Consider the following 27,368-nt stretch of genomic DNA (forward strand, 5'->3'; position numbering starts at 1 on the left):
GGTTGATGGCGCGTACCGGTTCATCCGCGCGTCGCTCTTGGCGGCTGGCAGTAACCGTTAAACGTAAACATATAAAGCCGAAATGATAAACGCAACGGGGATATTTAATGGCAGGGCCATTTCGGGGCCAATCGGGAATACAATGAGAGAGAGAGAGAGAGAGAGAGAGAGACTCTGCGAAATCACGCGGAGGCGAGAGCCGTCGTTGAAATACATGTGAAGGGTTTGGAGCAGGGAGAAGGCCATTGCGCCATTGCGTGGATGCCGCTCGCCGTCGCAGGCGATACGCGATTTTTCCTCGGCGTTCGAACGCACATTTTCCGAAATCGGTGCGCGATCGCGCATGAAATTCTACAAGTGCTTTGTTCCTATAAACACATGTAGATAATGGGACTGCTGACGAGATATTGGTCTGCGCCCGGTTGGTTAACTCGTTCATAAAAATCCTCGTTATCCACGCGACCGCATCGCGTGCGCGATTGCCGAATTCTTTCGTCTCTTCGCTCCATATCGTAACTCGCCCGCTCTTAGACCAGCAGCAGGTGCGTTAAACTCTTGCGTACTCTCACGACATGATTGAATCGTTTGCCTATCGAGCACAGATCAGCCGCGCTCCCAGCATCCATACAAATGATAGAGGCATGCGCACGCGCGCAGCCACGAATCCGTGGAATGCCTGTAACGATATTCTGGATGAATGGATAGATAGATTCGATAGGAAAAGATTTATCGGTCGGCAAGTGTCCGGGGGAGGCGCGAGCGCGGCCTCGACGAAGAGAAACACATTTTCCGACGTCTCTCCGCGCGCGCGCTCGCGTATAACTTGCGTCCATCAATACACACGTGCATGTTCCTCGTTCCCCGCGTATCGCGGATCATCATCGTTTTCTATATTTATATATACGCAAGTTTAGCGGATGAGGAAGAGGAGATTTTAAAGCCTCGTCACCGAGTCGTACTACGAATTCGATAGCGCCGGCCGCCGCTTACGCCCTTCGAATTTACGAATTCCACGCGGGAATATCTGCTCCTATGAATACAATACTGCCGGTCATCGCGGTCCTCCCTCACCGCGGCTCGAACATCGCGCAAAGGATGCGACGAGGGGCGCTGTGTTTTCTGCCCCCGTCACCCTCGCGCTCTCGCCACCAAACCGCACGTTGGCGAGCATTCTCCACGCGTGAAAGAGCGCTCTGGCAACGCAGCACCGTCGATCCACCCTTTCCTTCCGATTTCATCCCTTTTTCGAGCACCCTCCTCCCCCCCCCCCCCTCTCTCCTACCGCCCGCTCGTTGATCGTAAAACGAAACGGATGAGCCGGAGAATCGGACGTTTCCCACGCATACATCCAAACTCGCGCACGATTCACTAACTTTTCGCCGCACTAACACCCGAATCATAACGCTTTTTATTCCGCAACGAACCAACGGTCAACGAATCACTGAAAATACATTTGGAGAAACGAAAATTAGACGAAAAACCATGCAAAACGACATTCCTCTTCAGCGCACTTTGATCTTCCCCTTTTGTTTCGACTCCCAGCTGGACCGAAACGCGCAGCATTTCTCCTGTCCTCGAGCTCTCCGCTTTCAAGAATCTTCACTTCTTTAAGTGATTTTCCAAGAAAACTCCAATTCCCCGTCATCGTCGCGTGGGCATCGATCGATCGTTCCTTTCCAGTCTATCGCATCACCGGGAATAAACGAGTGGAAAAATGTGAGACACCCTGGAATAATATTCCCTCGTTAAATCGTGTCAGTGTTTCAAACGTATTTGACGCGCACATTCGCACGTGGCATAAAAACGCAAAGGCGAAGCATCGCACCGACCGAGATCCGGAGGGCTCAATGGAGGGAAAAGAACTGTCGTTATGTACGGGGGCGGGGGGTCGTTCCTGTGTACATTACTTGGATTATCATACATGCATATGAATGCTGGAGCGGCGCGGGTGGATTTGTGGGCGCGTAAAGGACAGTGTTGCGAATTGATAACCTCGCATTACTCCCTGAGTGATATTTGCACTCCGCTCGTTCGAACAAACGATATTTTTAACTGCGCGAATCGCTCTGTAGGTTAAAGTTTGTTCTTGCGCGTTGCACACTGCTTGAGAATAAATTGGAAAGAATTTTGGTATCTCTTTGTTTTCAAGTTGACTGCCCGTAAATTGTAAAAATCCATCATTTTTTAATGGGCTAAAGTGCCATGCAGATTCCGAGACCGCTGAGATTTAACGTTGATGTTTAAGTTGCGTTATCGCGATAAGAATCATATACGCTAATCTCCCTCTTACTCTCGCCACCCTTTTATCGCGAAGCTTCGTCGATAATCTCGAGTCTCTCTCCCTCGTAATGTCGTTGTTCGAATGGGCGAACCCGTACTCGGATCCCGTGTCTCGTCCATTTGCATTCTCCTTCGTGGTCGAGGATCCCGGAGTTCCGGGCAGGTTCCGCTTCCCCGCAAATACGTCGAGAAGTCATCAGCGGTTAGCTCGTCCGACAAGGCGATACACACAGCGCGTCTGTATAATTCCTGATTGCCCGAGGAGAAGAGCGGCCAGAGCAAATTCTCGTGACCGTGTTCGTGGCTCCTCGAAAACTCTCGGAGCAGCTTTTGCGATGTTGATCGTTGATGCTATGGAACGAGGGTGCGGCGACCTGGGAACAGAATCTTTTTGTTCGTCGGTAGAAAGGAATCGAAGAATTCATTCTTCATTCCACCCCCTGCGCTCCCTTCGCTTCCCGGAATTTCTAACTCCCTTTTTTATTAATCAATAATCGACGAATAAAAAGATTTTTAGGAAGAAAATCTCTGGGAAGCTCGTCGATGCATAAAAGGCAAAAACCGAGTCGCCGAAAGTCGCGGAAGTTCATTAATCGCAGGCTGCTGATGAAGATCGTGAGTGCTTTTACACATCTCTCGAGCCCGGACGTTCCTTCACATTATTTTTAGTTTTCAAACGTCGACAAAAGTCTCGACATATTCGCCCATGAAGGCAATTTTCATTTGGTAGTTGTGCTGCTGCGCCGCGAGTCCATTTGTACGCATTTATCCACGCGAAATACACGCGCGGGCTCATCGGCTCTCGACAACTGCCGTCATCATCGTCATCATCATTATTATCATCGTTTTCAACTGCGCGCGGGGTGAGTGAAAGAGGAGCAGAAATAAAGGAGCTGAGGGGCTCTGTATAAATGGCGGATAAATATGGGAGAGCCTGCTGGGGCTGCGGTGTGTATTGAGAAATAAAAGAAAAGTTAGAGCCTCGTATGAAAACTTAGCAGCTTTTATATTTCTACATGCGTATGTAAATGCTTGAGACGAAAGAGCGCCGCACACGTCGAGCGAAGCCGAGTGGCTAATATCATCTTTTTCTCTTCCCCTGTCAACGACTCGCTGTGCACGCGTCCCTGCGCCGCGCGTTCGCGAGAATTAAAAGAAACTCAACGGGAAAGGAAGAAAACAAAAATCGAAAGAAGCGCTTACAATGTGTAACGTACACGCGGAACTTGTAGCCCGAGTCTCTCGATGATATTTCACATTTCAATGATATTTCCACCCACATTTATATATGCATGAATATCAATAATAACCGTATACAGATATGCGTTTATAACATGCGCCGTATTACGAGCGTCCCGTACGTACTTTCTCCCTTGTCACTTATACGCCCATTTGTGTGCACGCGTGCGTGTTACGCATCGTTGCGCGTATTCTGCGATGCCTCGCGATACGCGTCACACGTACGGGTCATCTCGATTGAAGTGCATGCGGAGACTATCGAACTCCTCGTTCGCTGGCGTCTCTCAATAAGACCTTTCGTCAGTTGCTTCGGAAGGAAATGCCTTCCGAAGCGAGATCATCTGAGAGAAAAAACAAAAGAATTTGCCGATTTTTTAGTCAATTTTTATTCACTGATCGAGCGTCGAATGAAGCGGTTATACAAAATCTCTTGATGCGGAGAAATAAAATGAACTTTTTAACGTTGAGCACCCCGTATAGAATCGAAGCTTGTGAACACGCGCATGCAGAGTCCTTCTCTAAAACTGCGGGTCTCGTGGGTTATTCAAATGAACGGTAAAAATCATCCGTGGCGCCCCTTGAGGGTGGAAAGCTGCCCTCTTCGCCCCCCCCCCCCCCTCCACACCGCCTATATTGGTTATATTTAAATGGATTTAAAACCCCCGTTGAGATATACGTACATACACTCGCGCATCCCCCTTTTTACTCCTACATTCAACAACGGTGAGAGCATACGAAGAGAGGGAGAGAGAGAGAGAGAGAGAGAGAGAGAGAGAAAGGAGAAAAGAGAGAGTTCTATCGTGCTCTAAGCCACTCGACCCTTTTTCCTTTTTTTTATTCCATCCTGCTCCACGCGCGCGGCCATAGAGACAAGGGAAAAGTAATATTGTTCATTGCGAACAGAGAGAAACGGGGAGGACGAGGATAATGCAATTTGTTGAAATTCTATATTTTTATTATATTTCGGGACCGCCGCCGGCAGCGGGCTAGCGAGCGATATAAAAATGCGATTTTTACCTCTTTTTCCTTCGCTTTTGGCCAGCGAACTTTTACCAATTTTCCTTTTCAATCTATTCAAATGAATTCTATACCTCAATAGTCTTGATTTTTCTTTTACCCTCTATGCGCATCTCCTCTGTGTTCTTCCACTTTATTTATTTCATCTTCTCTTTTATTTATTCATCTTTATTCAGTCATTGCCCGCCCCTCCATCGAGACAGTAACAAATTCATCAGTTTTTCCATCCTCTCTCTCTCTCTCTCTCTATTCGATATATTACGCCGCACAAAACATGTTTGCCAGTTTATTATGATGATTTCTCATGATAAAGTTTTTGCGATCTCACGTCGACTTGTTCGCCCGCTCGCTCGCTCGCTCGCTGCAATCTTCCGATGTACAATTTATATATACGCGACGCTTCTTGTCCTATATACTTATTATTTATATGTATTTGTAATTTATATACATATATAAAAGTCGCATTATACGTCGCGCCACGTGGCATTTGTCCTTCGACAATTGAGACAATTGCTGTGTCCCCAGCGTACACTTAATCTCGTCTGTTAGGTATAATTCCGCTTTCCGTACTTCGCATACTACGTAACTCTACGTGTGTGGCGTGCATCTTTTCCGCTTCTTTCTCTCCCCCTCCGCCCCTCCCCTCGATCCTCTTCCTCCTCCTCGTCAGTAATATAATTTTATTGAGAAGAAAAGGAAAAAAAACACATTTTTTTTCTACCGAGAATAACTCGATGACACGTTGCATCCCGAACACTCGCTCGCTCGCTCGCTCGCGTATCACATTCAATTTCTAACTTTGTCGTATCGTTGTTTTTTCTGTTACAGGTGAGTAGCGCAATATTAACCATCAAAGTATGCTCGGCGATTTCGTAAGTCAGCTTATACCGTTTCTTATTTTATTCTTTAATTTTGCAAATAAGTGTATCAACATTTAATCGGATTGCTCGTTATTTCGTGCGGTTCGCTCGCCAATTTTCTATATAAACAATTATTAAATACCAGTTGAAAAATAATGAGCTACAGCGATATAAACGCATACGTATCTGGCGTAGCGATGTTGGACTATGACGTTAATGGAAAAACCAATCAAGATAATTATCATCGAGTATATACTTGCGCCGGGGAATAGAAAAATAAGTAAAAAAAAATAAAACGGGGAGAGAGGATGATGAAAAAAACAGAGACAAACTTGCAAATGTAGGCATCCAGTTTATTTATGTAGAATGTTTAATAAGATATTGCAAAAATAGATAAAAAAAATGAAATAATTATTCTACAACGCAATCGCGGTCTCCGCGCGCGCGATGCCAAAAGTAGCAGGAAATACTGTATCGTAATGAGGGAATAATGTGGTAGGATAAAAACACGAATTACGAAATGAAAATGGTATTCGTATTCTTTTTTGTTTTTCATTCGGTTGCTTGAGGCGGGGAGGAGGCGAGGTGAGAAAAATATTAAAAAATTTCGTGTCGTACATCGGTTCGGATGGACGGTTATGATCGCGGGAACGTTGCGCAACATAATTTTCGTTTTGTTCTTTTTATTAGCACACATCCGTCGAGATTTTTTTCTGCTCCTCCTTCTCCTCACTTTTCTCGTTTCGTTGGTCTCTAGAATTGTTGCACTTGCAGCGGCGTTTCCCTCGCAATTCTTCTTACGCTTTTCCACCATTTTTCCTCCGCATCGCAGCACGTCTCGCGCGCGCGCGCGCACCCGTATCGCTCAAACCCGAGACGCAATAAAACTTTTATGTATTTATTATTAGAAGATAACAAATGACATTACGGGCTTTATGCGCGCGCGACGTTGCGTCACTGCTACGCGAGCGTAGAACCGCGAGTGCATCGAATACGTGGACGCTACCCGCACGCGTCCCATTCCGCCCTTTTCGAATCCCCGAATCGTCCTTCTCCTCGATACACGGTGACTCGCCAGTCAAGCTGAAAATCAACGTTTCAATCCCTAAATCTGCACCGATCGATTCGACGCGCTTTTTTCTCGACGGGAATTATTATTTCGTTAAGCAAGAACATAAGCAACGCTCTACGCGAAGACTGCGCTAATTGTAAGACAAAATAAATAAGGGGAATGGAGATCAATACTCGTTTATTTGCTTAACATACTTGATTCTCGATGTATGCACGCGCTTTTTATCTACATAGAACACGTATATTTGTATTTATATGTACGAGCGTGCACACATATAGTGTAATTATGTCATTAACGTCGACACGTGAAACGAAGCGAATACTGACGTCGTATAACGATTAGCGAGAAATAGGAGGCTTTATTACATTATTATTGTTACTATAGGTTGCATCGCGCGCGTAACGAATTAAATAATGAACGAAGACGTGTCTGTCGCTTGTATTATAAATTGTGTCAAGCTGCTTGCACTGCCGAGAGCCTTTGAATTTTTAAACAATACGAAAAACTATAACGAACGAGATAAACATATTATTCGCAATCGAGTGTCCGACCGACTCCCGTTGCTATTCGATATTTTAATAATAAATAGTGTACACGAGCTCGCTGAGGGGTCTGGGACAAGATGCAGAGCGTGCATCCAGGCTCGCATCGACTCGCTCATTTTTTATTGCAATCTGCATGCGATCGTCATCAAATAACGAGTTTCTTCTTTTTGACCTCTCATTTATTGCACTATGAAACTAAACAATTATTATGTAACGTTGCTGTTGTTGTTTTTTTTTTTATTTTTTTTTTTTTTTATTTCGTACGTGACATGATAAAAAATTGAACGATTCGATGCGATGGAGGATTCGAGGAGCGGGAGAGCAGCCAGCACCGATCGAGTTTTTCTTCTGAGATATTTCGCTGCTTTGTGCTTGCCCCTGCTGTCAACGGTCCCGCGATCTCCCTCGAACGCGCGGCCTTCGTGTTTCGTTTCAACGTAGACACACGCGCACCCACCCCGAGGCCACTGTTTTTCGTTGCCCGAGGATCCTCGGACACGCGTATTTTTTCACACGTGCCCCTCGAACGCCCGCTATATCCCACTCGGAAAACAGCTCGCGTACAGCCTCGTGCTTCCTGCAGTAAACTGCTTTTTTCTTCTCGATCCCCGTCCTCGCTTCGGGAATTTCGAAACTTGGCGCTCCGCAACGAGGAAAAAAAACAATCAAACTGTCTATCGATTTTTCCTAGATGAAGGATGACAACGAGAAATATTTTCGTTGCTCGTTTATTGTGGGCATTAACTCGGTGCACGCTTTTCTCAAATTATTCCTCATCGTTCCATATTTCGATCTTGAAAACCGTTCCACGAAAATAATGTGTGAATCCATGAAAAATTGCGGAGACGAACGTTCCGATGGAAAATCCTCAAAAAAATAAACGTCAAATACAATTTTTACTTGTGTCTTTGTTTCAACGTTCGAACCTGTATCGCGAGAACTTTGAGGAAGAATTTACACGTGAAATCCAGCTCATAATAATTCTCCGGGTGTTAAACCGCGACGGTAATTCGTTTATCATAATTATTTGATTCGCGAAGAATATATTATTTTAAAACGTCTGCGTCAAAAAATAAGTGACATTATTCGTTGACGTGGATTGATAATTGTGAATAAGATAATGCGCGGAGGGTGGCAGCGAACGCGGAGTTGTTCTTGCACGAAATTCGTGCATGAGTGTCGTTTAATATTGAAGCTACTCCCGCCCCTGCCTGTGCAACCGATTCAGGTCTTGGGATAATTTTGTCTCCGACAACGTCTGGATTCGATTGTATGCAGTTTGAAATATATCTCGACGCGCCCTCACCGCAGACGTTGTTATAACTGACTAATTCTCCGAGTCGTTTTGTTACATCACGAATTCACACTTTTGTGCATGATCCACGAGTCTCTCTTTTCAAATCTATATACGTAAGGTCGCGTTGATCGAACGAGAGAGAAGGAGAGACGGCACAAACGTAACGTGTGTGTATACCAAAATCGATAATAACCTCGGGAATAATGAAACAAATCTGTCGGCTTGCTGCCACGTTGAAAATTCGATTATTCATGATTTTTTCCATTGCTCTGTACACCAGAGATGAAGCCTTGTTTATTCGTGCGTGATTTGTCATTTTTCTTTCCCATTCTCGATTATACATGAAACTCGCGAACGTTCTTCCTTTTGGCGTAATGAAAAGACATCGAGACTCTCGTCGTTCTCATTATTCTTGTTGAAAAAAAAAAGCATATCCCCCTCTAAACACATAGATTCGATTAAATTGTCGAATCTCGAATGAGCGGAGCGCAATTTTAATGTCCTCTCGTTAATGATTCATCGAGTAATCAAAAAATATGGCAACAAACCGCAATCTCGTTCAGTTTCGCGAAAATGTGCTTCGATACTTTCGCGAGGATTAAAATAATTCTAGGAACGCGCTCCCGCGGTCCGATCGACTTTGTAGGAAATTCGCAATTGAATTCACCGCGTCTCCGATCAATTATATTTCGCCTTACGAATACCTCGGAAAAGTATAATCTACGATGTATATGATTCACGCATTTATTAGGCATGTATGTTTGTTGGTTGTAAAAGTGTCCGTCGACGCGATCGTTATCGTGCGAGTTTGAAAAATTCAACGTCTTTCCTCCCTCTCTTCCTGCTCTCCTGCTGCTCTCTCCGCGCACACGGCATTTTTCAACGTTAGAACTGAACGCAGTGTCGCAATATTATTTTTAATAATGCCCCACGTGCCTCCCGACGGTACAGAGAGAAAGAGAAAGAGAGAGTGAGAGAGAGAGAATAAGGAGGAGAGTTACAAGCGAGGACCCCCCCGTGCCTCCGTCACCGCGCCCTGCCGTTACATTACGCGGTAAATAATAAACGTTTGCAAGGCCTTGGAAGTTATTATACAATATATACGTTCGTATACGCCCGATGCCATTACGGGTATCGTATATTATTAATGCAGTGACGCTCAGCCGGTAGTTTACACTCCCAAGGCAATGGCGGATGCTCATCGTTCATTTCGCCTTCTATAACACTATTATATATTACTGCATCAACTTCTCAAAGTCAAAACATTCATGACTTATTCACGCTGTGGAGCGAGGAAGAAAAAACATTCTCAAACATATCTACAATATAAATAAATTGTCTGGGAAGACTGCGCGCGCGATTATTCCGTACTATTGACATTCGCATCGTTCGCGTGCGTGCTCTCTCTCCCGTCGACTCGCTTTTTTCCCTGCTTCTGCTATTCCCATCTCAATTTTTTTCAATCGGCCTCAACCGCCGCGTTTTTTTCGATTCGTAGCGCGGGTGTCTCCGACTCTAGAAGTTCGAATGGACTTTCGAACGTTACCGAAGCCAAAAACTCGGGCAGAACTTTTTCCAAATTCGCCGGCGGATCGATCTGCGACTCCGGAGAATATTCGCGCGTGAAAATAGCCCCATTTTTTTCGACACTCCGAACAAGACTCGAGTCGAGAGTCAGAAATTTAGTTCTCAGTTTCCTCCAGCCTAGAAAATTTCGATCTTCCCGATAATCCGCTCGCGAACCGTCGCACCCGCGCTCATCAAATCTCAACACTCGGCCCGATGCATCTCGCCCCCGCCGACTCGCCCGATAAACATATAGAAAAACGCAATTCACGCGTTAAATTAAAAGCAATGATAATTTTTCGTTCGCCGCCGCCACCGCCGCCGCCGAGCTCATGCCGCGCAAGACTCCGGAGAAGGGGAAAGTCATACTAGCTTAATTGCGCAGTTATTTTGTTGAGATAAGCTCGCTGTACCGTATGCATTATTATTATTATTATTATTATTATTATACACACATATAGTTGGCATTATGAGCAAACTTACGTATGTTTGTATGCACGAAAAATATATATACGAACGTGCATATTTATATAGATATATCCACAGCGCGGATGCATGAGATCGTTTAACGCGCTGAGTTCAACGAGTTTCTCTCCCTCTTGCTCTCTTTCCGTCTTTCTCTGCAGCAGGCAGTAAAGAGATTAGGTCAATTATTATACATGTTACGGTCGCGAGAACCAAGAGATAGAACAACTTAACTTTTATATCAATATTTATTATATACGATAAGATTAAAGTGAGCGCGAGTCGAGTCCGGAGGAAAGAGGCGCTCGCGCGCCAACGAACCGGGGGAAAATTTGTTAATGCTCGACTTTCTGTATTTATATTGTTACGTCATCGTGTCACGACGAGCAATAAGGCGCGACTGAGAGTCGCGCGCGCGGGCACGCGGGACGCGGCGCTTTGTATGGAATAAAACGGCGTGGTTCTCATTCGCAATAATCCTGCGACACCTATATTCACCGAGTGCATGCATGGAAGTTGAACATTTTTTAAAATCGCGATGCCAATCGTCCGAGAGAAACGCGGCACAGAACGATGCGTTCGCGGCTCGTCACGCGCGAAGCGTCACGTTTCGCTCGAATTTTTCATTTTTCATTTTCAAAATTTCGACTCTAATGAGATTTTGAAACTTTGACAATCTTATGGCGGGGAACGACGCAGTTTCGAGAGTCAAAGAATTCACGCGCGACGATATCCCGCAGAGCCACGCGATGAGAACCCGCGACGAAGGATCTCTCGCTTCGTTTTTCTTTATTTTCTTTCATCTCTTCCCCTCTCATTTCTTTATTATGAAAATAAAATTATTGCTCAAGAAAATGACTCGGCGTGCTCATGATACGAGCGCATGCGAGAGAGAGACGTCGCACTGTGCCATTATTATTAATAAACCGTACGCGCTCTCGCTGTAGTACTGCGAGAAAAAGTATATTCACTCTGTCAGCCAGACCGATTCTACACCCAATGACATTTTTTTCCCTCTCTTCCTCCTGCCCTTTCCTCCTTTTATCTCATTCGATTTTTTTTCCTCGCCCTTTTCCATGTCCGAGACAATAATTGCCATTTTTACTTACCAATATCCAAGTGGAAATGGGCCTTTGTGATCAGACCGCGCGCTGTCGATTCAATACTCGCCGGATAGACGAACGAGATCCGTTCAAAAATATTCAACTTTGATCATAGCTTCCAATATTTCGAATTATTATCATCGTAAATATATATATATATATTTTTTTTTTTTAGTTTAGATTGCGTCAATTGCGGCAAAGCGATTGAAATATACAAAATTCTTCGAATCAAATTTCGACACTCTTATCGTCGAAGTAACCGTTCAATTCAGTCGCGATTAAACAACTGTGCGTTACTATGAGAAAATTCTTATTGACAGGCACATTTTCGTGCTGGATGAAATATATTTCGAAAATAAATTTTTTAAATTACGTGGAAACGATATCGATAACTTTTACTTTTGGTATTTGATCTTCTTATATTTACACGATCTTTAAACCACATGTTTTTATTCTGCTGAAGATTCTAACGGGCTTATAAAAATGTTTGCCAAGTCCCATACCCACTATTGAACAATATTTTCACCTTATCTGCGAAACCATCAAAAGCTAAATGAAGTATTCCAGTGGAAAAATTCATGGGTTAAGTGGAAGAAAAACACATTCACGCAATTAGTCATAAAAACCGATAATATCGAGCGAATTTAAGCATGTATGGTTTACTTTACGTTCTCAATCGTACAACAAAACGAAAACATGATGTAGCATTACTCCAGTCCTCATTACCGAAAGGTTACTCAATCGATATTAAAAATCTTAATGAATCGATGATTTTTCGGTGCACAGACATTCCTAGGAAAGAATTTTTGCGATACGACGTTGCCTCCGAGACGTAAGTTTTCATTCGCTTTACCGCAGACTCTCGCGCGACTAGCGCGAGAAACGGTGATTTAGCGATTGGCGATTTGAGTGATCGAGTCACAAGTACGTCGAACGTTATTTTCTCAGGTATGTGCTTAATAAAAAAATAATAGAGGCACCACAGCATTGTAAACGTGACACACGCACACTAACATGAAGACACAAATTCAGAAATGAACCGCTCGAGCTTTTTTCGAGAATAGAGACGAGCTCGTGCACACACAAATACACACACACACGCACACACACACACGCGCGTACGCGATCAGTATTCAGCGTCTTATCATTACAGCTTTCGACATTATGTGCCCGCGCGGTACGTGGGAGGGGAGAAAGGGAAAAAAACACGAGAGAATAATTTAAGAAGGAACGCGCCATGTATATCTCTCAAAATATAATACTCATATAAAACATATTTATCGTCATAAAATATGGATAAAAAACGAAGACTTGGATACATAGATATGCACACGTATAAATACAAACGACGCTAGAAAGTCGGTTCGATACCGACCTCCTTGCGCGAAAAAATATGCTACCTCATTCACTACCACCAAGCAGGAGGAAACGTCCGAGAGAGAGAGAGAGAGAGAGAGAGAGAGAGAGAGAGAGAGAGAGAGAGAGAGAGAGAGAGAGAAAGAGATGGATGTAGAAATAAAGAAAAAAAGGAAGAAAAAAAGGTACAAGCTCGTCGTATATTATATTCACGGGAGTATACGAGCCGGAGATATAGAGAGAAAGAGAGATGAATGAAAAAAGTTGAAGGAAGCGAGAGAGGATATTTTAACATATATATATTTATTATACTACACACATCTATATATATATATATATCGAATTAAATATACGATACATTATTCATTTAAAGTTCTTTCTACTTGCTTGCACGGTAGATTGTGTGTACGTATACTGTATTCATGTCCTAGCTATAATACCTATAGCATAATATCTCCTGTGTATAATGTAATGTCTGCTCTCTGTCTCTCTCTCTCTCTCTCTCTGTGTACGTATGTATATGGATAAATATATAAATATATATATGCAAATTTACGGGGAGAGACATATAAAAAATATGAAACGTGTGTGTTGGGAGGCATAAGATATTCAACGCGGATCGTGGCAGCTTTTGTCCAGGGGTCAGATCTTTTCAGGAGCTCTTCAGGAATGAGTCGTTCCCTTCTCTCGCGAAAAATTCGCGAATTTCATGAGCTCGAAGGATTTTTTGAGAGGAATCGAGATTAATTGCGAAATGAAATTCTCCCGAATGGGGGGGGGGGGGGGGGGGGGGGAATAATATTTGCTACGCTTGACGAATAAGTACAAAATAAATTTGATCCAGAGGAATTGCACAGATTTTTTCATCGCGTTTCCTGCTATTCCTTTGGAATTTAACTCCCATGAAATTTCGCGAGGTTTGAATTTTCGCTAAACTCGCTGTCTACATGTTCTCGAGAGCCCGCAGCAGCACACGGTACTTGAGCAACACATTCAATGGATCCTTCTATATAAATTTACTTGTATATATTTTCCACGTTAAATATTCACACGCGGACGCGGCTACGTGTGTTCGTAATATGTGAAATGCTGACGTGAAAGAGGCGCAAGTATCGATAATCTGACCATCAAAGATTCAATTCTACGCCCTTTCATTTATTAAACACACTTCGCATGCCGCTGCTGTATATGCTGCTGCTGCTGCTTTTTTTTAACTCTCCGTCCATGCAGCACGCTCCACACGTGCGCTCTCAACTCCGAGGATATAACTGTATGACAAACTCGGATGTAGACACAACGTATCATGTCTTGGGCTCACAGTTGACACACGATGTACCCTGATGCACACGTATTTATACTCGGAGAAAGAAAGAAAAAGAGGGGAGCGGGGGGGGGGGGGGGAGGGGGATGAGAGATGAAAGGCACGATGCAGCCGAGAGGATTTCATCGACTCGGACGTACCTACAGACGCGGACACTTCATGAGAGACTTGCACGTTGACTCAAACGCCTGTACATCGCTGTATGGATACACACGTTAAATCATTTTTTTCTCTTCCTTCATTTCTTCATCTCCTTTCTTCTTCGGGCGGCCTCCCCCTCGCGGGTTTTTTTCATTTAAAAGATGGCGCCGGTAGCTCATTTACAATTCTATGGCGTACGCGACGTCGATACTTTTGATTTATCGTTACTATATCCTCGTTCGAATACTGCATTCTCTCGGTGCATTAGCATATTCTTATTACGAATTTATATAACGCAGAAATGATTATTCGTTATTTTATTTTCGCATGATTATTTGTTAACTCTCGTGATTCGAGGACGGATTTTTCTGCTGCTCTCTTGCCACCGCGACGTTTATTCGGAAAGTTTAAATCGCCACGCCGCGCGGAGTGTCGTAGCGTCCGGAATCTTTTTCAAATGCCTCACTCGCGTCGAATCATTTTTCGCACATTGTTACCGCGAATGTAGTGACTGCGTTTGATATTTATGGGAAAAGATGAGTGGGCGAAATAAGCTGGAGTCCGAAACCGAGTCAGCGGAGCGCGCTGGCTCTCTCCCGCGCGCTTTTTCTCTCTCGGAATCGCGACTGGTAAAACAGGGAAAGAGAAAGAGAGCGAGGGAGAGAGTGAGAATGGCAGAAAGTGCGGTGGCGCTTGGCTCTGGTTTCATTGTTTGACTTATCGGCCGTTGCCACGTGCTTTACATAATGGCGGTGTTGAAAACGCGGTTTAACGATATCTAAACACGAGTGTCCGGGCGAGAGAGAAAGTGAGCGATTTCGCGGGGCTGCGCGAGCGAGAGAATCGGAGGGAAACGAACAGGGCACACGAACCCGGCGCGGGGGAGGCTTGAATTCCGGCGAATGAATCGGCGGAAAGGCACGTGCGGGAGGAGAGTGAAATGAATCGAATCAGCCGTTTCGACGGGAAATGCGAAGCTGCTCCAGCGATACAAACCAGAGACCGAAAGAGAGAGAGAGAGAGAGAGAGAGAGAGACCGAGAGAAAGCAAAAGCGAGTAACAGCCGGTCGAGTGTCCAAAACTATACACAGCTCGAATGCGTCGTCGACGAGCAAGAATAGCGGGGGGAAACGGGGCAGAGGAAATCCCTGCCCCCCCGGGCCCCTCGGCCGCTCTCCCCCCGGCACTTCGATTCTTGACGCGCGGTGAGCTCGCCACTCGGAAAAAGGTATGAGGAAAGCACGCGCGCGGTCACCAAACGCGCCAAAGTGCAGAGTGAGAATGCCAGCCAGAGCAGAGAGTAAACCACGAATCCGGAGCTGCGAATAGCAGATACGGGAATGCTTAATACGTTATGCACCGATCAATTATACATCGGTACGTATGCGTTTTAATGTCACGTGGTTAACGCCTATATTACCCGAGTATATACACGCCTGTACATGTGATAATTACATATATTTATGGCAGAGCTCGATCCCTTTGAATTCTCGCGATTCGCATCGAAGCACCTCTAAAACTTGACATTAAAAAACTAAACAATTTTCAATTTTCCCCTCGACATCGTCATTATTCCATATGCCGAATTCCAATCATCGTACGCGAGTTTATTGCAAATTCTTCGCCGCTTTCCTCCGTGCAAGAAACAATATCAAAACACCTTTTTCAAACATCAAGTATTCAACGCGAACATCTCAAATATATTAAATCGATGCGGCGCTGTACAAATAAAAAAACGTAATACGAGAACACGATTTACAGTTTCAATACATATACCCGCGTATACGTTTATTACACGTGTAATATATTGTGTGAGGATCATTGGTTATTTGTTGGACGTCCCGACGTGAATTATACCGATTTCTGCCGACCAATCAAGCAATTATTCCTAATTACCCGTGGCACGAAATATTATATATTGTTTTATATGGCCGCTCACGCCCATTCCACTCGATCTCGTATATTCTCTCTTTTTACTCGTCTCCCCCCCGCCTCTTTCTGTCTCTCTCAAACTCAGCCAGAACCTTCATCCATATCCGAGGCCGCCGACGTCGAATGGACTCGAGTTATTACCGCTAATCTCGTAATTACCAGCCGAATGGAGAGAAACCCAATGTCTGGTCAGACACACAATAGATATATGTATAATCTAGTAAGTTTAAGCACTCCCTGTTTCTACTGCTGCTAATACTAACAGAGAAGATCCTTTTGGTACACGTTTATACGTTTCGTATGATCGAACGAAATCGTGGGGGCGCGCGGCAGACTTTCTTCCAATAAATTCCCATTAGAAAGTCGCGGCTAACGATTCGGCTGCTCTTATACACGGAATCTCCCTTAATCCCATTTCATTTTCTTCCCTCGGCCTCCTACGCCCTGCGTATTCAGAAATTTCATTTTCGTTGACATATATTTCACCCAATGATGTTCCCAGAAATTTTTATTTTTTCAATTTTTAACAACTTCGCGATTGTCGCACTTTAATTTAATCACGAATTTCGTACAAGGAAATTCATTCACGGATCGGTGGTTTTGAGTCGGATCGTTCGTCGAGAAAAATGGCCTCAGCACACGGTAGTTAGGTCGAAAGTATCTCTGTTTGCTCGACAGCAAAATTGCTGGATCGCGCACCTCCATTTGATTTATACGCATTTCTGAGCAGAGGCTCGATTGAAGGATCTTTGGGAGTCAAAGTCTTTTGTGATAAAAAATTGTAAAAAAACGTGAAGGAAAACCTGAACCCGGAACCAGGATTGGCACAACCACGCGCGCGTTACGAGCCGGACGAATTTATATTTTTTCTCTCAAATCTCCGTTACTGTATTATCATGATTAAAATAATAACAATAATAATAATCGTAACGAAAATAATAATAATAAAAATGGAGCGTTATTGCAAGTAATAATTTCTAGGAGTGTAATCGTTGGGAAAGAAGCGTGGTTTCCGGGATCTTGTTGAAGAGTTAGAAAGAGAGAATATGAGAAAGAGGGGGAGGGAGAGATGGGTAACTGCGTCCATAATCGTTACCGTTACGGTTTACGTCAGCGTCTCAACGCTACTTTTCTCTCTTCCGAATCCCTTTTTGCTTTGCCGCCTTCGATGCGTTGTTCCTTCATCCCTCACCGCGCGCCCGGTGTGTCCGACATCGACGCAGAATCATCGACTTTTTAGGATATTTCTCCTCGAAGCATCTCTCTCGTTTCGTATTTGTACATTGAAAAATTGCGAAACAATATTATTCCACGTTACAACATTGTTCTTATCGTTTTTCTTTTCTTTTTTATTCTCTTTTAAGAGAAAATAGGAGTTTGAGATAATGGCGTGGGAGGGAGTATTTTTTTATCGAACTACCGCGAACGGAACTCTGTGTCTGTTTCTACGTCTACTGTGCGCACACTGCAGAGTAACACTGGCTGTAGTAAAGGGCCGAGGAAGGAACATTAGTTTCAACGATTATTAGAGTTCGTTCTGCCCGAACGGGTTACATAAATGCGCGGGAGGCAAGTCGTCCTGAGCATACCCCTCCCCCGTCTTTCGCCTCTTTCCTAAGGGTTAGAAAAAGTTGAAACGGGAGGGAAAGTTGAACGGGTGTGGGTGCTCGAACGGGGGGATACCGACATCGCTGAACAGTATTTACAGAAAGCAAAAGAGAAAAAAAAACTTACGCTTCTCCTCGAAAATAGCTCTTGGGTGGGGGAGGGGGGGGGGCTCCGCTCTCGACCATTTGACGCGCTTCCCTCATTGTTATTATCATTATTATATCTAGTGTCGTGATCGTTATTAATATATCTGACATTATGATAACTGTGACTATAACTATTATTATTAATATCGCTATTACTTTTATTATTATTAAACGCATTATTTGGCTTGGTACCATTATGTTTTATGCGAACGAGCGAAGTTGCAACGAACGAGTCGGTCTCTTCTCTCGTCGGGCGTTCTATCTCTGCTTCGTTTGGCCAAAACAAATTTCAGGGAGGGGGCAAGTTTGATTTCATTTTGTTGCATTCGTTAAAGATCCGCGCCATGGTGCATCAGGGAGTTTGGGATTATTTGTCGGATCTACTTTTCCTGCTATCGATGTTTCGACTCCGGATCCCTCGGATGGTCGATGCTTTTTTGCTTTTATTTTTTTCTTCTTTTTTATGTAACTTTTGTTTGCCGGTGAAATTCGCTGAGACAGACGCAATGTTTCATACGATATGGAGGAACGTGTTGTTTTGTGCAAAGCGTATTCAACGCCCCTGGCTACAGTATATATTTGGACTTTTATATTCATATTTATTGCATATCGAAATTGGAGGAACGAAAGGGCGCAGCTTGTGTCTTAGCCCCGATGCCGAATCCCACGAGTTACGCCGTTCTATTGGACAACCTCGTGCACGAGTACACACCGACCGGACCCTTTCGTTTCGCTAGCGAAATCCATAATTTAAGAATTTTTCCCAGAGTGGAAAACTTTGGGATAAAATAGTGTTGCGAAGCCGGGAGGGAGGAGGAGGAGGAGGAGGGCTCGGCCCGTGCGAAAGTTTCGTAATACATTGCTAGGGGTTTCTGCGTCTCCTCCGGTTCCGTGACCGCGACGACGACGACGACGACGACGACGACGCTCGAACGAGAACCGCGTGCAATCTCCAGTGCAGTATAAAATGCTGAGCGTGTGTATCTCCCTTTTTTTCGTACACACATGTCGCTCCCCGCTCGTGCACGATACAAATCGGTTTTCATAAGTTTTGGATCAGGATTTCAACTTTTTGAAAACGTACGAAATTGCCCTGTGTCACGGAGAGAAAAAAGCTCGTTTTTCCGGACTCCGGTCTTGGGCTTTCGTTCTCCTCAGATTTTAGGCCTAAACAACTACGCTCGAAATAACCTGGCAAAATAACCATGAACCGAATAACCACGAGAATAATAATCGTCATTTAAAATAAACTTTAAGTTTGCAAACACTGAAATATGGAAAATAATTGAAATATTCATTTGAAATATTGATTATTGCGGATAAATATGAAACCCTGTGCGAAATTTTCATTACTAGATTCCAAATGCTGCATTATAGATTTATTGTTTATTGTTTTTAACATGTTCAGCGTCTCGAGATGTCTCGAAAACACCCACCCTGCAATTTTTTTCCCTTCCATATTGGTAGGTTCGCCTGTGTGTTTTTGTGTCTCTTTTTCTTCGTTTGTTTCCTTATTTAGGACAGTATATGTGTGCATTTTTGTTAGTTTGTTTGTTTTAGAATATTGGAGTTATTTTGTTCTTTGGTTATTTTGCCAGGTTATTTTGAGCGAGGTTATTTAGGATGAGAATCTCACCGATCATCGAAACGCTCCCGAAATCACTACTCCATTCGTAATCCTCCAATCCTCGGGTCACTGCAAGTGAGTAACTTTGACCAGGCTCAACAGATCGAAAAGTTTGCAAACCTTTCGCCATGCCCCTTTCGTACTCACGTTACGAGATGTGGATATAATTTTATCCAGTTTTTTTTATTACGAACACGCCGAACTGGCGAGAGCGCGAGTGGCGGACGGCGAGTTGAAGGAAAAGGGCAGTGCCCCGATAGCGCCAGCTGGATCGGAAATATTGCCCATAAATATTCGAGATATAACTGGCAATCGTACGAAGCATATATTTATACACTGCTGCACATGTAAATACATGCGCGTCTTTTTTACTCTGGAAGCACGTACCACGTACAACGCTTGTCCCTTCGTCCGACTCATTCAATCATCCGACAGTTGTTTTTCACGAGAAAAAATAATAAAAATGCTCGAAAACCCTTTCCAGAAATGGGAGCGAATGACTTTCCAGTATTCTCACGCCACTGTGATTTTTCTCGCGATCCCAAATTAATTTAAAACTCCATTAAATAGAATCTTGAGACTCTTTGCTGGGCGCGAATTCATTAAACGGCACAAAAGCGACTCGATCGCTTAACGCGGCTGCATACGCGAATAAATCAGATTAATTAATTGGAATACCGTTTCAAATAATGCGAAACGCGCTCATAATTTCACGAGAGAGCGAAAGAGAGGGAAGGGGAAAAATGCATCGCTTTATAAATCGCTGCGTATTCGAAAAAGGTTTAATCTCGGGGAAAGGGGCAGAGAGAGAGAGAGAGAGAGAAGAAAAGAAAAGGAAAGACGAAGAGAAGGAGTTAAGTGGAAGGAAAAAGGGGGAGGATAAACGCGTTGAACGAGTGTACGATAATATATAGTATAGAGGCGCTCGTACGAAGATAAAGGGGAAAGAGGGAGTGGGACCTTGCGGATTCAACGATCCAGCAATATGTCTGTACCATGGGCGCTTATAAAATGGAATAAAAACAACGAATTCTCTGTATTCGCTTTATGTCTATAGTCCTCATTATATTAGGAACATGCGTGTAATCTAACGCATGTGTATACGTTAAACCGGCTGCGTGGAACCGATTCGCGACGCCTGTTGATTATAGCAATTAGCCGATCGGTAGTTTGTCGGTTGCTTGAGAAGCTCCACTATTCAAAGGAGAAGGGACCTGCTGGCTAAGAAGGGGGCCGAGGGAAACGTAGGAGAACTCCGAGAGGAGAGAGAACGTGTCAATGTTTCGTGAAAAGCCTGAGGCTATTTATAAATTACAGGCTTACCGAACGGGCTACGAAGAGCCTCGTCGGGATATGAAATTCGAAAAAAAAAAGCGTGCGAGGAGATGCAATTTCGTCGGAGAGGATTTTCTCTTGGCGTTGTAGTCGATTTGATCGGTTCGCTTTGCAGGGTTCACGAGTTTTTCCGTTTCTTCGGATTTCCTCGGAAAATTTGACGAAATTTTGGACTCGCTCTGTTCGGGTTCCACGACGACGATTCCATAATGGATTTTCCTTGATTATTATTCGTTTGAGAAATGGATTGGGTGGACGAGTATGAGCTTTAGGAAAAATGTAGTTTGACCCCTCGCCGTTCGGTGGAACGTGTCGGGTCTCTCATTCTCCATCGTATTCTTGTGCGCCAAAAGAAGCGACTAAACGCGCGAACCAATGCGAGAAACGGGAAACGGGAAGGGGAAAGGGAAGAGACAAGTACCTCGATTCCGACGCCTCGACTATACTCTGTAAAGCACGGTGTGAAGAAAAGACGAAGAGATTGCGAAATAAAAAAAGGGGAAAAAGGGTCGCGAAGTGTCGAGCTGCCGAGTATACGCGCGAGAAAAAGACAGAATAAAAGACAGAAAGAGAGGAAAGGAAAAAATAAAAAGGGAAAAATATTTCCGCGACGAGCTCGTCTTCTTTCGTTCCTCATTCCTCTCGACGCTCTCGTGCTCTGCTCTACGCGCGCGACAAAAGCTCCGAAGTGGCTCTTTCATTGGCCGTGCACGGCGCGTAAAGCGCGAAATAAAAAATAAAGAGAGCGACCCGCGAGGTATTATTTCAAATGGTGGTCTATACATATAACTCGGCGATATGTATCTTTCTCTTTCTCACCACTTGACGGATTCTCCATACAATATTCTCGCTTACTTTTATCCATTTTTTCATCTTCTTCTTATGTATGCTTATAAATATAGATTTTTCCCAACTCTTTTCTCTCTCGTTACGTCGTGTACCTTGAACTTTTTATTTCTAATTTCCTCTCTAGCTCTTGGCCAGTTTCTCCTCAATTTGTACGAAACTTTTATCGCCTTCTTAACACTCGCTTTTTATCCTGATTATTCTCACGTTTTTCAATTGTTATTTTGTTCGCGCTGAATAAAACGAAATTATGAAAGAGCATTGCGGGGTGGCAGAAACCTGCCACCCGGGATTGTCTGCCTCTTCGAAATTGCGCATACGCATTAGCAATTAAAACGTTCTGTAAATTAATGTTCGACGTATCCGATTACGAGGGAGAGTATTGAATGAGGATTGACATGAAATTTGAAGTAAAATGTAAAATCTTGAGAATTTTCTGATCGTTATTCGATGATCGTATTCCTGAGATATTCATTCGACGGAAAAAAGCTTGAGATGTGAAATAAAAAGAAAATGGTCTTGAAGCGAAATTGATTTAACGAGGGTGAACAAAATGACATAAGAAGCAATAAACTCTCAAGACCCGAGGAAACGGGGAGACTCGAGTCCCGGCTCTCTGACCAGCAATTTTCTTCAGGCTGTAAAACGGGGATCTCGAGTGATTAGTAAAAAAATAATGATTTCCCCACTCGCGTTTCTTACGCTCAGTGATTCTTCTCGACTGGTGAGAATTCTTGGTGGAAACTACCCTCCGCGACCCCTTGCGACGGTGTCGAGTATATTGCGCTCGGGCGAGACGCCTACAAGTCGCTCGTTCGTGTCCCGACGTAATCCGACCAGTAATTAGTCAATTAATTAAGGTTTGCATAATTATTAGCGAGGAGCAGAGAGACGAGAAGAAAAGGCGCAAAAAAAACAACGGCCAAACTGAAGGAGCGAGGGAGATGCCGAGGAAAAAACTAGAAACCGTGGTCGAAAGCGTTCCGCCGATTTTCCCTTTTTTCGCCTCCAACACACGGCCACACGGGTACACATAAATATCGCCGGGATTGGGAATTATTGAAAAAATTAATTGTGCGTGAAGTCTACGAGGCCTCTCTGCGCCTTCGTCCCACCCCTTAATCTCCTTTTTTCATTCCTTTCTCTCCACTCTCGATTTTTCCACAGATTCTCTCGCTCGGCACATTCCTTCTTTCCGGCATAAATATTTTTTCCTTTCACTCTTCCGCCTTCGGTATCACACACAAAAGTAATTCACCCGAGTGCCCTTCGAATTTCTCCGTGCGCACACCTTTTCGCCAACGTGTTTATTAAACTTCGTCGTCGTTATCGGCATTTTCGAGTAAAATAATCATAGAATCTGCTCCCACCAGAACGGAATCACTTACGATTCCGATGCCAATAAAAGAAAGACGAAAATAAAACAAACAAAACGTGCTTAAACCGAGTGTCACGTCCCATCGAAATTCCAATGTTTCAGCTCAACGTCAGCATCCAATTAGGACAGCCGTCCTGCATCATTTATTGACGATTCCAATCACGCAAGTGTCATTTCCCGAGCAACATTTTTGCTTCCCTTCGTCACCGTTGTTGCTCCTCGTTGGCAAAGTCCACGAAGATAGATTCGGAAGATCACAATAACATTCCTTGAAAGGCAAACAACAAATAATCCTTCGAGTCCCGAATGAATAGTCCGTTTCATCGCGAGTGTTCGCGCCAGTACACGTTGAGCGAAGCCAAGGTTAAGGGTGGCTCGGTACAACTGGAGCGTGGAACTGCACGTTAAACGTACGATCGTCATTACCAGCTCTCTGTTTTATCATGAATTATAATTAGCTGCATAAATATGCATTGGTGCGTTACGTAATTTGACCAATAACATTAAATTACTCACTCTCGCCGAGAGAGTAAGAGAGAAGGAGAGAGTGGTCGAAGTAAAATTCCACGCGGGGCTTCGAATTTGGCGGATGATTCGTCCGAGTACACGATAATACGATTAATTAGTGTTGCTAATCGACGATAATTAATATAAATAAATGATGGTGTATTGGCAGGGATTCGATGAGGTGACGCACCAGTTAAAAATCGCCTTCACCCGTATATTATAATTCCCTTTGTGCGACAAAATTCACTCGAATCTCAACAATACCTCTGTGCGAATTCCACGTGTGTAGCTATACGAATTACAATCACGACTCCCTCTCTCTCTCTCGTTGCATTAGTCAATTAATTATAACGCGATTAATCACAACGTTGATGTTTCGTTGCGCGTCCCATTATGTTCCAAAACTTTATTACAAAGCTTCGTGTATTCGAAGCAACGATTTCCACTCGACCTTACTCGCCTCCGATATATTCCTTCGATTACGAATCGACCAGCTCACTAATATTTCTCACAACGATTCATATTTTTTTTCTTCTCATCTCTCTTCCTCTCTCTCATCATATAATGGATTTGATTGAATTGAAAAAAATCGTTGGTAACGAGAGATTTGAAAACAAATGTACAACACACGTAGGTGAGTCATTAATTCCACTCGACATAATCGATTTGGCAGGGTTACGTCGAGGGGGTAGAGAACCCAGTTGAACGCGAGCTGTCGTTCATGTCGTCGCCTCTTCATACTCCATATATACACCGCCGCCTCTCTTTCTTTCTCTCTTTCTCTTATAGGCATACGTACAGCCCGGATACACTATACGTACAACCTATCACACTTCTATTTATACGAGTCAGCGAAGCGCGAGCCCACGCACGCCGAATATATGCGGTTATGTACAGAGATCGCGCAATGCACCCTTACATACATGCATTAACATTTATGCATATTTATATATATGTGCATTCATATTGTCATATATATATTCCGATCCCTTATTATATTCTCCATACCGAATGTGTATTATTACAGATTTCGTAACACACGGCAGGCTGTTTACGTTTCGGTTTGTCCGCGCCGAGTTCTAGTGCACTTGGCTCGATATACGGAGTTACAAATTTTCGGTGTCCTTCGAATCGCGATGTCGATTCGTTTGTAGCCGGGAGAAGAAGTTGAATGATTCGTTCGTGGGCTCATATTTTTTTAAGATGGGGCTTTTATTATTTATGGAATTTTGACGGAGGATTAAAGTTGCGAGCTTGCGAGAGCTCGACTGTGGTTTTGTGTTGCATGCTTCCGAGGATAGTCAAGTTTCGCGTTTGGGATCGAGGGCAAGAAACGCTGGGCGCGACTTATCGTTGGACTGGGAACGATGGAAAATGATTTGAAAAACGATTACTTCGTTGGGACTGACGGCAAAACTTTTTTAAGCGGCGGAAATCTCTTCCGGATGCATGATCGCGTTGTACTCTACTTATTAGTGGTACAAGCCAGTGTCTGAACCGACGGTGTACAGTTGCAGTTTGTGAATCGTGACACTCAAGAAGCTCGGAGCCACGCTTCTCTCAATTTAATTTGCAGGGTAGTTTTTGTTCGTCGTGAAACGGCCAAAACGGATGAGGGAACTTTATAACCAAGCATGCTCGCCTCGCTCCTTATTCTCTCGCTTTATTATTTTTTCTTCCATTAGTTTACGTCGGTGAGCGCTCAACTTCCGTCTCGATGATCACGAATACCCGGCGACGCGGCATTCAAACGAAATAATTTTTAATTGCTATTTTATTCGTGACGCAATTGTGCGGAATATCGTGTGTCTCCTTATGTTTATCCGAATCTCGAAAATAAAAGGAACGAACGACATTCAAGGCGTTACAAAGAATTCTCCACTCACATTTGCCTTTTCATTAAATTTCATTCAATTAACGGTATTTATTTTCAAATAACGTGTCAATTCATCCTCCCTCCCCCCGATGCAGAAACTTCGTTGCGAAACTTTGACTCGATTCAATGACGTCAAGAGCCAAACAAAATCTCACTTCGTACGAAATGTCGATCGACTGGAGAATATTATGTCTGTCGAAAAAAATCTGAGAACTCCAGACACCCATAAATGTGCACAAATATCTATCATTGAATATTACAAAACGACGAAAGATAACTCGTCGGTGGCGAAAATCCACCGGGATGACGAATTCTATATTGAGATTAAAAAAAAAAAAAAAAAAGAAAAATTTAATTAACCCACTCGTACGAGAGACTACTCGTCAATCGTTCAATGCTGGTCGATCTCGCCTCGTTTCTCCAATAAAATTCGTGATATTATTGAGCATGTCATACGAATATAAATCACCGACGTGACGAGGGAAGATCGAGATACGTATGTGCACCGATGAGTAGAGATATACCGAAAGCGATTTTAGTGACTACCATTGTCACCCTCTGTGCCAGTTATCAGTAGAATAAAAAAAATTTACTTCGCGAATGTACGTATCTATGTGCATATAAAAACAGAGCCGATATAATGTGGGAATCGAATGAGACGTGTTTCGAGGCGACGATTGATTATCCGCGATTTAACGAGCTTCATTATTTAACTGTGGCATTGTCAGAGCGAGAGAAACTTTGCCTTGCGATGATCAAGGCGCAGAGAACGAACGCGAGGGTAACAAAAATGAAAAATTCATTCACAATCTCCGAGCAGGAAAAAGCGATATTTCGAGTTTTTTTTTTTTTTTTTTTTTTCATAAATCGTGTTCAATTCGGAATTCTTCTTCGTCAGTTAATTTCACATTTCTGTTTTTTCTTCCATCTTAATTATCTCGATGGAGAGATTCGTGGTTTTTTTCAGTTAAATAAAATTGACATTTGTCAATGCACATCCGGGCTTCGGGATTGGAAAAAGAATGAATTTAATGAAGGACACTGGTCGTGGCAGAAAAGTTGCAGGCGAATCGCGACACACCGAGGGCGCGAAAGGCTCGAAAGAATAATACAACGACGAAGCAGTTACGCGGAGATCAGAGCAGCGCTTTCTCGACACTGCTTTTTCCTCCCTCTCGTGTGCTTTTATCCTTCGTTTTTGCCCCTCTTCTGACATAAATATTCAGATACAAGATTCCACCTTTTTCTTATGCTATTTTCTCTCGTTACTTCGAGCCTCTTGACGTTTCCTTGTATTTTTTTTTTTTGGCTCGTTTACAAGAGTGTATCGAGTGACAGCTCAGGGAAGGGCGTAACGTCGAAACGTTGCTTCGCAGAGTGAGGTTCTTGCGCCCTTTTGGCTTGAAGTTGATGCAGTTACGTGTATACTCGCCTATTGGCCTGTGACGTCGAAAAAAAACGTGGACGCTGAGGGGAGAAGAAAGCGAGCGTTGGACAACAAGAAATGAAAGATGGACGAGGACTTTTCTCTTCGTTCGTGAACTCTCGAAACGTTGCAAGCGTTGCTCGCAGCCCGCTATGCTGCTTTTTCCTGTTTCTTTCTCCCCGGCTCGGTGACGCGGTCATTTGCATGCGGAATCCTCGCGTAATTAAGACACCATTAAGTAGACTCCTCGCTCATGCGTGCCACCCGATGTACTCGCGCGATCCTTTTTTCTTCTGCCACTTTTTCTCGATCTTTCGAGCAAACACTGACTCGTTAGCCTTTTTTTCTCGGCTCTCAGAGAATCGAAAAAAGTACTGCGACTCGTGAGCGGCGAGGGACTCCTTAAGGTCGTTGCCAATCAGTTT

The 27,368-nt window shown here is 43.7% G+C and overlaps 1 protein-coding gene and 1 long non-coding RNA gene across 7 annotated transcripts in view; one reads left to right on the top strand and one right to left on the bottom strand.

The window, feature by feature from the left end:
* Positions 1-27,368, top strand: part of LOC122417295 (protein bric-a-brac 1-like) — a 237,461-nt gene that overhangs the window by 119,642 nt on the left and 90,451 nt on the right. The gene's annotated exons all lie outside the window — the stretch shown is intronic.
* LOC122417314 (uncharacterized) lies at positions 5,729-10,527 on the bottom strand. The gene is made up of 2 exons (XR_006262268.1): positions 10,360-10,527; positions 5,729-6,479 (listed from the first exon to the last, which is right to left on the bottom strand). It is a non-coding gene; the product is annotated as an uncharacterized lncRNA (long non-coding RNA).

The sequence above is a fragment of the Venturia canescens genome, chromosome 10, assembly GCF_019457755.1.
Source record: "Venturia canescens isolate UGA chromosome 10, ASM1945775v1, whole genome shotgun sequence".
In the NCBI taxonomy this organism is placed as follows: domain Eukaryota; kingdom Metazoa; phylum Arthropoda; class Insecta; order Hymenoptera; family Ichneumonidae; genus Venturia; species Venturia canescens.